This window comes from Anolis sagrei, chromosome 3 (assembly GCF_037176765.1).
Source record: "Anolis sagrei isolate rAnoSag1 chromosome 3, rAnoSag1.mat, whole genome shotgun sequence".
NCBI lineage: Eukaryota > Metazoa > Chordata > Lepidosauria > Squamata > Dactyloidae > Anolis > Anolis sagrei.
Window position 1 is genome coordinate 238958357 of NC_090023.1, and position 13390 is coordinate 238971746.

A 13390-nucleotide genomic window follows, 5' to 3' on the forward strand; every position below is an offset into this window, starting at 1 on the left:
TAGGAGTTTGGTGCAACATTTGGGATCCCCACTGACTCCCCACCCAAGGCCCTGCTAGTTTCCAAAAGGCTTTTTGTCCAAATAATGGATTTGAGTCTGAAAAACACATTTATGTAAAGAAAAACCCCTTTTATTAAAATAGCCAAAAAGGAATCCCAGCACAGAAAGTGAGACATCATTATTTCCAATACCAAAAACAGCTGCTGAGACGATTCTCTGCAGCACCCCAGAGCTCCAGAAGATCTAAAACTGGGCACTGCAGCTCTTTGTGCTGCAAAGCATGTTCATAACCAGATTAAAACTTTGACCATTACAAAGCATGATCCTCAGTGAGCAAGGTCTAATAATGTGACTTATCTTAGTAAGAGGCATCCTGATGGCTTGAAGTGTTTTTCCAACTGTACAATTAACTTTACTTACTACCTCTTCAGCTGGAGAGAATACCACCACAGACAACCACAAAAATCTGTTTACTAACCTATTTATTCCATTTCCCTACAACAGACACATCCAAAGGAGATGACACTAACATGTGTATCCTTCATTTTTCCTTGAAAAAAAAAGTCTATTGAAGATTGGCTTGAATCAACAAGTATTTAAACAAGAGCACTATAGAATCCAGCCATTTGGTCGAAACCAATTACAAGTTAGTATTTATTTATAATTAATTCATTTTCCTAACCATGAAGGTAATGTTAAATTAGATTAGAAATCAAACTATTAAGAGTGCTAAGCAAGGCTGAGCAGGAACAGAAGAGAATAAGGAGAATCTGGTTTCAATTTTGCAGAAATGACATAATGAAGAGAGGAGGGGAAAATAAGTGGAAAATCCACAAATGATCATGTTGTTATCTTTGAAAGGTTATGATAGGTGGGTAAAAAATGAGAGGGGTTTGGGTCACTGAGACACCATTTAACCCTATCACTGCTGCTCTCTCTGAAGGACATTTAACCCTTGCAATGCTGAACATGTTTGCATTTTCAACAACAAGGATGTGAACTCACTAAATAGTGATGGAAGAATATCATGTAGTTTAAATGCTGACTTATGCAATGCCTTGTCTTCTATTGTGATATTGGACTTAGAGTTATACCTGTATCTAATTTTTCAAAGTATGGTAACTTTTCAAATTCTGTATTGAACACAGGAACAAATGTAATTTAAAATTCCAAATACAACACTGTCAAAATCACAAGGCCAAATGAGAGCCTGAAAACACACATTTGTAAAAATTAATTTTCTCTTTCATATTATTGAGGATTCAAGATACTATGAAGTTATGCCATAATCAGAACTTGGCATTCCCTATATCCAAGTGCTGACCCAGGACCTTGGAAAGTTCTAATGGCCTTACAAGTCTTTGAATATCAGCATAAATAGGACCGAAGCCATTTGGGAGCCCTTCAAACCCATAGAAAATTATACATTTTCAGTTTGCTGGTTTTTATGGCACAGAAAGCAAAAAATAAGTTTATGTATTAAAAGTGTCTTTCAAGCTACTATGTCATTGTTTCACATTTTATCAGGATTAGTCAGTTTAAAATGCATGTTTCTTTTAAAGCCATACTTTAAAATCTGAATTATTGCTACTAGCAGGAGGAGTATTTTATTATCAGGCAGAAGTTAGGTCCACACAACCTATACGCACTGCAATAAAAATAGGACTGAATTCTTAAATAAGTACGACTGCTGCCCTTTGCTTTTCCACTCCACTCCCCTCCTTTTCCTCTTCAAGACAGTGGGTGGATTATGCAAAGAATGGTGGTGGTGGGGGAGCAATCATGACAGAAAGAAAATCCCTTAGTTCCTCCACTTTTGACCTATGAAGTAAGGCACATATTGTTTTCGAAAAGAGATCACCATATAGTAGAATGGAAAATATGATCACTAAGTAGACAAAATTCATTCCTCAGTAAATGTTCCTTTATGAATGATTTCAATGTGTCAGCAACTGCAGGATTTAGTGATGAAAGATATATTTTACAACACAGGCTTAACAGTAGGAAAAGGCTACAGTATAACCATCTGTATTAAACCAAATGTTGCAAGTTTGATATATAGTTGGAACAAACATGAAGTTGCTACTTTGATGCAGAAAACCCAAAATGAATTATTACAAAATGTTTGCACTACACAAGTTCACTTGATTCAAAGAATGCTATGCAATTAAAAATGACCAGAAGTATGGTAAAGGTACTGCAACCATTATCGTAAATGTCAGTCTACTATAACCAAGTGTGTATAACCAAGCTATAGAACTAGACAAGTGCCAAGTCAACAAAAGGATTAATGCAGTCAGCTAGGGAACATGGTCACATGAGATCATGAGACCCTTGCCTAATAGGACTTTACAAGAATTGGAAAAAAAACTGAAAGGTCTAAAACTTTTGGAACCAAAGTTTTAAAAACCATGCAAACAGAAATGTCCAGACTCCTGCCTTTCCTATAATAGATAATCTGAGAACAAAACACCAACTTTACATAATAAGAACATAATAAGAACCATGAAAAGCTACATTCTTTCAGGGAAGAGATAGGATTATTTTTTTAAAAAGACATTATTTGATTCCAAAGCCTATTTTAGGCCTTTAAAAAATCTGAAAGTGATTTCCAGCATAAATAAATCTCCCAGGGTAAACTTAAGTCTATCAATATGTGTGTTTAAGGGATCTTATTAATCTTATGTGTTATCAATGTGTCATGGCAGTCCTATAAATCAGGGGTCCTCAAACATTTTAAACAGAGGGCCAGGTCATAGTCCCTCAAACTATTGGAGGGCCGGATTATAATTTGGAAAAAAAAATGAATGAATTCCTATGCACACTGCACATATCTTATTTGTAGTGCAAAAAAAAAAAAACACTTAAAAGCAATATAATTAAAATGAAGAACAATTTTAACAAATATAAACTTGTTACAACTGCTCTATCTCTATGTTGCTATATGCTCTATACACCCCATTGACCAGTATATCTTCTAACTTATTTGCACACCACCACCACCACCACCCCTCCCCCCATGAGTATTGAATTACTTCTGGTTGCTGCTTATGAAGTTTGTTTTCCTATTGTTATAATGTTATTATATGTTGTTTTAATATTGTATGTGTTTAGGCTTGGCCTCATGTAAGGTGCCCCGAGTTCCTTCGGGGAGATGGAGGCAGGGTATAAAAATAAAGTTTTTCTTCTTCTATTAGTATTTCAATGGGAAGCGTGGGCCTGCTTTTGGCTGCTGAGACAGGCATGATTGTTGCTACGTGCTTTAAAGTCATTTCAGACTTAGGTTGTCTGTGGTCGAGGGCTGGGTAAATGACCTTGTAGGGCCGTATCTGGCCTCTGGGCCTTAGTTTGAGGACCCCTGCTATAAATGATAGGCCTCCAAAGACCTGTCTATGTAGGCATTAAAACCCAAACTCACCCTGAATTGATCCATAGCTATCTTCATAATGTTCCAAGAAGTATTGCAGGGGTAAACTGGGTTGGAATTGACTTTCCCCCACTTTAGTAAAAATTGGGAGATACTCTGGAGTTTGTTTGTAACTCTGGAGAATCCTTTGGCTTTGGGACACTGTGTACTGCTGGGTCAGGAAAAAATGTCTCCATAGTTGTTGATGCTGACGATTCGACTTCTCGCTGTGAAGCTTTTGCTCAGTTCTTTGCAGACAAAGTCGCTTTGATCCGCTCTGGTCTGGATACCATGTTAATGGCAGTCTCTGAGGATGTAACACGAGCACCTGCTTGTCCAGTTTTGATGGATTCATTTCAATTGGTGAAACCCGAGGATGTGGACAAGATACTTGGAGGAATGAGGCCAACCACATGCATCCTGGACCCCTGCCCATCCTGGCTTCTAAAGGAGGCCAGAGGGGGATTGGCTGAGTGGGTTAAGGTGGTGGTTAATGCTTCCCTTTGGGAAGGCAAGATTCCAGCGTGCTTAAAACAAGCTATAATAAAACCGCTGTTGAAGAAACCATCACTGGACCCCACTAAATTCGACAACTATCGGCCAGTTTCCAATCTCCCCTTCTTGGCCAAAGTCTTGGAACGTGTGGTGGCGTCACAACTCCAGGTATTCTTGGTAGATACAGATTATCTAGACCCGGCACAGTCTGGCTTTAGCCCGGGACATGGTACCGAGACAGCCTTGGTCGCCTTAGTGGATGATCTGCGCCGGGAGCTCGACAGGGGGAGTGTGTCCCTGTTGGTGCTGCTGGACCTCTCAGCGGCCTTCGATACCGTTGACCACAGTATCCTTCTGGGACACCTCGCAGGGATGGGTCTTGGAGGTACTGTTTTGCAGTGGCTCCGGTCATTCCTAGAGGGTCGATCTCAGAAGGTGTTGTTGGGGGACATCTGTTCCTCAGGGCTCAGTATTGTCTCTCATGTTGTTTAACATCTACATGAAGCCGCTGGGGGAGATCATCCGGAGTTTCAGGGTACGGTGTCATCTGTACGCAGATGATGTCCAACTCTGTCACTCCTTTCCACCTGCTACTAAGGAGGCTGTCCAGGTCCTGAACCGGTGCTTGGCCGCTGTGACGGTCTGGATGAGGGCGAATAAATTGAAATTGAATCCAGACAAGACAGAGGTACTCCTGGTCAGTCGCAAGGCCGAACAGGGCATAGGGTTACAGCATGTGTTGGATGGGGCCGCACTCCCCCTGAAGACACAGGTTCGCAGCTTGGGTGTGACCCTGGACTCATCGCTGAGCCTGGAACCCCAGGTTTCGGCGGTGACCAGGGGAGCATTTGCACAGCTAAAGCTTGTGCGCCAGCTGCGCCCGTACCTTGGGAAGTCTGACTTGGCCACGGTAGTCCACGCTCTGGTTACATCCCGTTTAGACTACTGCAACGCTCTCTACGTGGGGTTGCCTTTGAAGACATGCTCGGCAGCCATGATTTTAACAGGAGCGGAGCGCAGGGAGCATACAACCCCCCTGTTGCGCCAACTCCACTGGCTACCGATCTGCTACTGGGCTGAATTCAAAGTGCTGGCGTTGGCCTTTAAAGCCCTAAACGTTTCGGGCCCAAGCTACCTATCCGACTGCATCTCTGCCTCTGAACCCACCAGGACTTTGAGATCTTCCAGGGAGACCCTGCTCTCGATCCCGCCTGCTTCTCAAGCTCGGCTGGCGGGGATGAGAGATAGGGCCTTCTCGGTGGTGGCTTCTCGGCTGTGGAACGCCCTTCCTACGGACATTAGACTAGCACCATCTCTAATGGTATTCCGCAAAAAAGTGAAGACCTGGCTGTTTGAGCAGGCGTTCCAATAATTAGTGCAATGATTGGTTAATGAACACTGGAATGGAACAATGGATGACGAATCTGGAACATGTTTTTGATGACGAGACGACAGTGAATGGGTATTGTAGTAACTGTTTATTAATTGTGTAATATGTTAGGTTGTTAACTGTTTCTATACTGTAGCACTGAATTTTTGCTGTTCGTATTTGTTGTGAACCGCTGTGAGTCGCCTTCGGGCTGAGAACAGCGGTATATAAGTAAGGTAAATAAATAAATAAATAAATAATGCTCCTAGACAGCTGCAGTTTTCCTTCCCATCATGAACACCAGGAGATACCCCCCCCCCCCCTTTCCTGGTTATCTGTTTGCCTCTGCTGATTTCAGCACATGACACTCACAGAGGTCAGGAACTCATCCTGAGCTCTTTGACTGGCTAAGTATAGCAATATGGAAGGTGAAGTGATGGTCCAGCAGAGCTGATGCAATCTCGGCTCCACTGGACCATGTAGATTCCAACCCACCAGTGTACAGGTTCAGGAGGGTCTGTGTGGCTGCAGCTGAGACCAATGTGGAACATTTCTTCTCCAGAACTGGCTCTAGATTTAAAGTAAGGCGTGGTTAAATGTATATCCATCTGTAATACTTTCTACTTCTTTTCAACATTTCCCAGTGTTATCATCTTTTACCAATAAAGAATTTATTTTTGATATCCTTGAAGTATGATAACTTCATTTTATAGTCATTTGAGCTTCTAATGAATTCAAGCTTGATTTTCACTGATACATTTATTTGTCCTTCTGCCAGTTCAATTAATGGATATCATAATGAGATGAAACTCACATAGGTTCTGCTTAATATTCAAATTTTGTACAGACAATGAAGTATGAGGCATGAACTCAAAATTAAGTTTCATATCCTACTATCTCCATATTCTGCATGCTTGAGGCACTGTGTGAGTCAGGCCTATCATAAATGGAAGAATCTCAAAAATAACTGACAATCTACAGAGCAATTCAGAATTCATTTCTTCGTACTTACAAAGGTCACAAATCCCAAGCAATCTTGAATCTATAAGAGGCCATTTTCTACAGAATCCTACTAGTTAATGGAGTTATTATCTCTCAGTGGGTTGAGCTTGAACATTTATAAAACACATTTCAGCCTTAGTACTTCAGTTTTCATCACCTAGCTTAAGTCTATTAGGCAAGGAGTGATTGCCTGCAGATGATGATGATGATGATATAGGGAATGCTAAGAATATATGCATATTCCAAAAGACTAAAGAAATTATTGTGATAGTACTTAAGGACTTGGTGAGTTCACAGAAATTCTCCCCACAGGCAAAGAACATATTTTCATTCTATTATGTGTCTAGAATAACAGTGTAATAATGTGGTAAATTACAGCTAAGTTCGCTTTCCCAGAATGTATCGCCACACTTGAAAAAGAGCATCACCTTTGCCTAATGAAATGTTGGGAAAATATTTTTCTAGTTTCATGTTAATGTACATGCTTTGTTTACTCATACCGATCTCACATTACACACTTTTACCAAGTAATACCATTGAAGAAAGAGCTATACTAAAATGATATATTAAACCTTAATTAGTGCAAAAAAAAAAAAAAGACAGAAAGCTTTCCCTAATAGCAATTCAATTTAAAACAACATTTTATGGAATCTACCTTTCAATCATGCTACCACAACATGAACCACCCTCATACATTCTGCCATAGCTGACCCTAAGGGCACTCTTCAAATATCCACCAATTTGGAAAATGAATTAGCTCCATTCTTAACAAGATATAACAGTTTTAGAATGTAAGTTTGATAATGTAGCGGGACCTCCACATCTACTGGGGTTAGGAATGCAGACTCCCCCCCCCCCCCCGCCCAAAGTGGGATTGCATTGTCTTTTTTAAAAAAAACTTAACAGGGTGACTCTAAGACAGGTCTGCACAACCTTTGTTCCTCCAGGTGTTTGGACCTCCAACTCCCACAAGCCTGAGCCAGCTTGTCCAATGGTCAGGAATTCTGGGAGCTGAAGTCCAAAACATCTGGAGGGCCAAATATTGTGCAGATCTGCTGTAGGGTCACCTCGGGTAAAAGGTCAAGTAGAGCCACCCTGAAGGATTTAGAGATTTCTGGAGAGAATATATTCACAAACCTGCAAATAATCACACCTGTTAAAGTAAAACACACAAATGTGGAAGGCTGGCTGTATACACACTGGGGATTGCTAGGATTCCTGTCCTCAGCAGAAGAGGCATGGGACCATAGGGATCCCAGCACAACTGAACAGTCTGCTGTAGTCCCAAGGCAGCCTGGTGCCTTATGTTATAGGCATCTCACCTGTGTCTCACTCAGTAACTCAAAATCAGACAAGAGTGACCCCCAGGCATTTGGTTTACAACTCTCAGCTTTCTTAGAGTGCTTCCAGGCAGCATGAAAGGCCACACTGAACCAGGATGAAAAAAAACCTGGTCCAAGTCAGTCTTTAGTTCACAAACCTCCCCCTAAACCACACATTTTCCCCAGAAGGTGTCTAGATACCCTCCTGTTAACTTCTGAGAGGGCACTGAGACACCTCCCCCAAAGGCCTTAAAACAGAAAATAACTTACCCAGACAGGGCCCAAAATGACACAAAGTTGATTTAATTTGAGACAAAGAAGGAAAACCCTCCTTTGTCCAGAATTAATTTAATACCTGGTAAGACCCAGATTTGGGTCTTTTCAGGTATGACCCCCCCCCCCCCCTGGTGTGTGATGCGCCAGGACTCTGGAAGTACCTTATGGAAGATGAGTAAGTTATTTTCTATTTTAAGGTGTTTGGGTGGTGGTGGGTGGGTGGGGGGGGGTGTTGGTGTCCTCTAGGTTCTCCGGGTTCATAGAGCCTGAAAAACCCAAGAGGACTGTGTGGATTGGGCCCGGGAATCATGTGACATGATGCCTGGGCCCAACCCACACTGGGTCCATACCTGGAAAGACCCGGATCTTATTTTATTTATTTATTTATTTCTGCTACTTATACCCCGCCCTTCTCACCCCCGAGATCAAAGATCTGGGTCTTACCAAGTATCAAATTAATTTGGGTTTTTCTGCTTTGTCTGAAATTGATTTGATTTTACCGGAGGCATCATTTGGATGCCTCTGGTAAAAGTGTGCAAGTCCGCACTTTTGGGGCCCTTTCTGGATGGGCCCTTAGTTAATATAGCCATTGATAAGGAATCCTGGGAATTGTTTTTTTAAAAATATCTGGAGGATCATAATTGTGCACTCAGCAATAATATTGATTACATCTCAAGATTGTTTCGATCCCTGAGTATCCCCAAGATTTCAACTTTAAGAGTTGAAATAACATAAAATTTGGTGGAGCAAACATTTGTTGGCATAGAAGGAGGAGAGGATTTAGGTGTGAACCTGAAACAGAAAAGAAGGATTTGGCAAGAAGAATACAGCTTTAATGCTGAGCCCCAGAAAGCAACTACTTGGCTCTTGTTTGGTATTGGGCTTTGACAACTTTTTTGTTTGTTTGCTTGCTTGCTCATATAGGGAGACATAGACGTTCAGAGAGTCTGGACTTTAGCAGTATAAGCCTTTTTTAGCCAGCACTTTGAATTGTTCCAAGAGATAGATCAGTAGCCAGCAAAGCTGTTTCAACATTATATGCCCTACAACCAACCCTTCCAAAGGTAGCCTCACTATGAGTGTAATATAGTGAACTAAATAGGAAATCAGATATCTCAAGGATTAGTCACAGCTACAACATTCCAAGTCACCACCAAAATCTGTGGTCCCAGCTTCAAGGCTGAGATCAAGAGTGTGATTTACTAGCTACAACCTGAGATTTCATGGGAATGTACCTCCAAACAGCACAGGTTAAATTTCTATCCACTAATCTGCTTTACAGTTTACTAACAGAGCTCTGGCCCCATCTACTCAGACATATAAAATCCAGATTATCTAATTTGAACTGGATTATATGGCAGCATAGACTAATATAATCCAATTCAAAGCAGGTAATCTGGATTGTATATAGCTGTGTAGATGTGGCTTCTGTCTTGTCTGGATTAGGCTTCAGTTTGCTTGCTCTCACCCAGTCCATTATTGACAGCAAACATTTAATGCCAATCCATAGGCATCAGATTACATAAGGTTTTCTTAGCCAGATTTCCCTGGAACACTTCTGTTCCCTAAAAGGTTGCTAAAGGTTTCATGAGGCTGTGACTGGGGAAAAAATAAACCAACTGTTGAGCTGCAAATATACTTCCTATTTAAGAGTTTGTCAGAATAAAACAGCTGAGAAAGGAGACAGTAATAGAAGCTGATGAGATCCACTTGTAGAAATTTTGCATCACAAAACTGCACCCCTCTCTGAAAAGAAGTGGTTTTTTTAATCACTCCTTGGCATATGTAAATTCAATTAATTTGATAGTGTTTTCTTAGACTAGGAATCCTCACAGGTGGTTTGGGAGCCTTAAATTGTGGGTCCTGGCCCCAAATTGGGTCCCCTCAGTTCAATATTGGGGTCACCACAAATTGGCAACAGTAAAAGGTTTCTGAACACCACCTATTTGCTCAAATCTGTTAGCAACAACATGCAGTGTTTACAGTGGACTGAAAACGCTTCAGCTATACTCCACAAAAGGGAAAATCAGCCTGTTTACCTAGTCTTGCAAATGTTGATTTGTTTTCAGTAAATATTTGATTTTTTACATCAATTTTATATATCTATATATCTGGGGTCACATAAATATTTCCCGGCTACAAAGGGGTCGCAAGTGGAAATGTTTAAGAAATCCTGGCCTACAGTATCTGGCCTTCCTTGGCAATATCCCATCTGCGTTTTAACCAAAGCTGAATCTGTTTAACCTACAAGCTTAGAAGGGATCTAGTGCCTTTAGAGTATTTAGACAAAGTTGTTTCTGATTAATATCTTCTATTTCACGGAACAGATGTGTATGTAATACCACACTGGCATTCCTAATACTGGAAGGTTTTTAAAAACCTCAAATTTATTAATTAATTATCAATCCATTGCGTTCTCCGTTTTAAAATATGGACAATTGGAAACATATGCCTTAACTAAGTTAGCTGCCTGGATTTTTCATATATATATTTTATCCTTCCCTCTGATTCACATGGAAGCAAAACCAGACACTTACTGTGAAAAATATACAACATGTGACTCATTTATTCCTTTTAAAACTGCCAATGTGAGTGCCCACAAAACCTAGATTAGAAAGTTCTCCCTGCTGCAGATCTAGGGATGTCAGTGGATCAGTCTAAGTCTTTTCTGCTGGCAATACATTCATTTTCTAAATGCAAGGGGATTAGATATTGCCATGGGCTCCTGCAAACAAATACTTCTCCCCAGCAGACATACATCCACATTTTGACTGACACAGCTGGGGATTGTATCATATCCAGATATAAAACGGCATATTTGAATTTGGCATATCCAAGTTTTGTTTGAGGTTGGAAAGAAATGCCTAGCAATGTAAGAGATTTTGTTTCTATTTTATTTAATTTTCCCTTATTTTGTTTCTAATATGTGGCATATTTTATTTTCCTCAGCAATGTAGATAATTTTACTAAATTGCTGCTTGAATGTGCTGGGTTTTTCCTAGACTGCTGCATCAAATTTTCTCCACGTAGTCATTTGGATCTGGTACACCAGTTGTTTCTTGTAAATGTGATCAGCAAACATAATAGCCCCTCCAAGATCAGTAGGTTTTCCCTAACTTCAGTCACCAAACCTAGCCATGTCCCTGGGGCCCCTTCAACACAGCTAACTAAAATCCCACATTTTCTGTTTTGAACTGGAATATATGGTAGTGTGGACTCAGATATGAAAAAAGTGTGGGTGACCGAGAAAATCCCAACAGATTTCAAGGATGCCACCATCATCACTGTTTTCAATAAAAAGGGAAAAGAACGGACTGAGGAAACTATCGATGTATCTCCCTTCTGACCTCCGCTGGGAAAATCCTCACAAGAATCCTTGCAAACCACCTTCTACCTCTCTCAGAAGACACTCTCCCAGAATCCCAGAACAGCTTCCATCCCTTCAGAGGAACACTGGACATGATCTTCACTGCACGACAGCTCCAAGAAAAATGCAGGGAACAAAATCAACCACTGTACCTGGCATTCATTGACCTTGCAAAGGCATTCAACACAGTGAATCACAGTGCTCTCTGGGCCATCCTTCAAAAAATCGGGTGCCCTGTCCTCCATGATGACATGATGGCAACAGTCTTGGAAAGCAATGGCTCCCAAAGTGATCCATTTAAGGTGGAATCAGGTTTCAAATAGGGATGCATTATTGCCCCAAGCTTATTTTCCATCTTCATTGCTATGATACTTCATCTTGTTGATGGGAAGCTTTCACCGGAGTGGAAATCATTTACTGGACAAATGGCATGCTCTTTAACCTCAGCAGACTGAAAGTCAAAACCAAGGTCACAACAACATATATTATAGAACTCCAATATGCTGATGACAACATCATCTGTGCGCATTCAGAAGAAGCTACTCTAAACACCTAGTATAGGTATTTAGAAGATTTTCTAAACTTCTGGACATAGGAAGAGGTGCTTCTGGACATAGGAAGAGGTGCATTTCCTCCCTCTCGATTCCTCTCAATTCAAATGAACATAGCAGAACTATGTACTCTGCATCTTGACTTAGATGGTTAAGGAGCATCAACCTTCGAAAGAGGGAACACATCAAAACCCACATCTCGGAAACACCTATGAACTTTGCTGCAAAAGAAAGCTAGGTCTGGAAGGGCTGGTATTAAATAGCATTTGTGAAAATAAAGGATGAGAATAAATTCAATTTATATGATCAGAATAGAACAAAAGAGGTTCAGATAACATATTAAACAGCTTCCACTCAGTCCAAAGCCAATATTATTAAGGCTACGATGGATGCAGCGGACATGGTCCCTGAGTCAGTATTACAAGCTACATCTGGGATAACCATCAAGCGACCTTTCTCTCCAAAGCAAATCTCAGTTCTTCTGATGCAAAATCCCACTGCAACAGAGCAGAGATTAACAAAATGTGGCCTTTCCATCTCCCTTCAGCCCTCACTTTCTTAAGTAATGGTGAGGTATCCTGAAACTGTAGTCAAGCTACATCTGGAGAAACACAAACTTCCCATCCCTGCAAGAGAATATCAAATGTAAAACATCCAATTCTTATCTGTCTCATTGTAAACCAACAATGTATTATGGAAATTTCTATAATGTAGGTGCTGAACTTTCAGAAGAATCAACATTCCAATGACTGATGGTTTCACAACTTACAATTATTCCAAGTACAGCTTTGAATGCTGGTTCCAGCACAAGTAGTAGGATAAAGCACTGTTCTTTCTTTCTTTTGGACTTAGACCAATTGAAGGAATGACTTCTGAAAACACACCCTGAGTTCTCCACATCATCCACTTAATTTATTTGATGAGAAATTGTGTGGTCAACATTTAAGCTCCAAATGTTGGTAGGTACCTTGCCAAATTAGACAATGCCTTCCCTTTCCCCATTTGGGCATACAGGAGTAATGGTGCCGAGCAAAAGAAAAGAAAATAAGCTACATTTCTCTGTTAAACACTGCAATTACTTACACACTAGTAATTTAGATCCCACATGAATTGCATCATAAGCCCTGTACATACTACTTCTACAGGAAATTGAATAAGTCCATATGTACAAGAGCCAACTGGGTGTTTTCATAACCTTTTGTGCTTTCAAAAGCCACATTCATAAAAATCACGAAAGTCATATACATATGAATAAAAAGCTGCCTTATATGGAACCAGACTGGTCTCGTATTGTCTACCCTGACTAGTCAGCTTTCCATGGAGCTGAGACAGTACTTCGCTAAGATCAAGCTTTTAAAACTGAAAATTCCAGAAAGTAAAGCTGCGGTTTTCAACATGCAAGCCATATATCTTATTAGTGAGTTACCAGCTCCCTCCACACAGGTAAATATCTAAATATAAAGATTGGAATTTCAACAGCTTTTTCAACGTATAAAAACCATTGCTAACAATGACACTAATAACAAAAACTCTTGTTTAGTCTGATTTTATATTCAGTTTTGAGAAGGGAGAATAGGACTGTTAGTTAGTTTCATGACAAAC

At 40.5% G+C, this 13390-nt stretch overlaps 1 protein-coding gene across 2 annotated transcripts in view; it reads right to left on the bottom strand.

The window, feature by feature from the left end:
• The window catches only part of PLOD2 (procollagen-lysine,2-oxoglutarate 5-dioxygenase 2), a 76184-nt gene that overhangs the window by 50293 nt on the left and 12501 nt on the right, over window positions 1-13390 (bottom strand). The window lies entirely within an intron of this gene.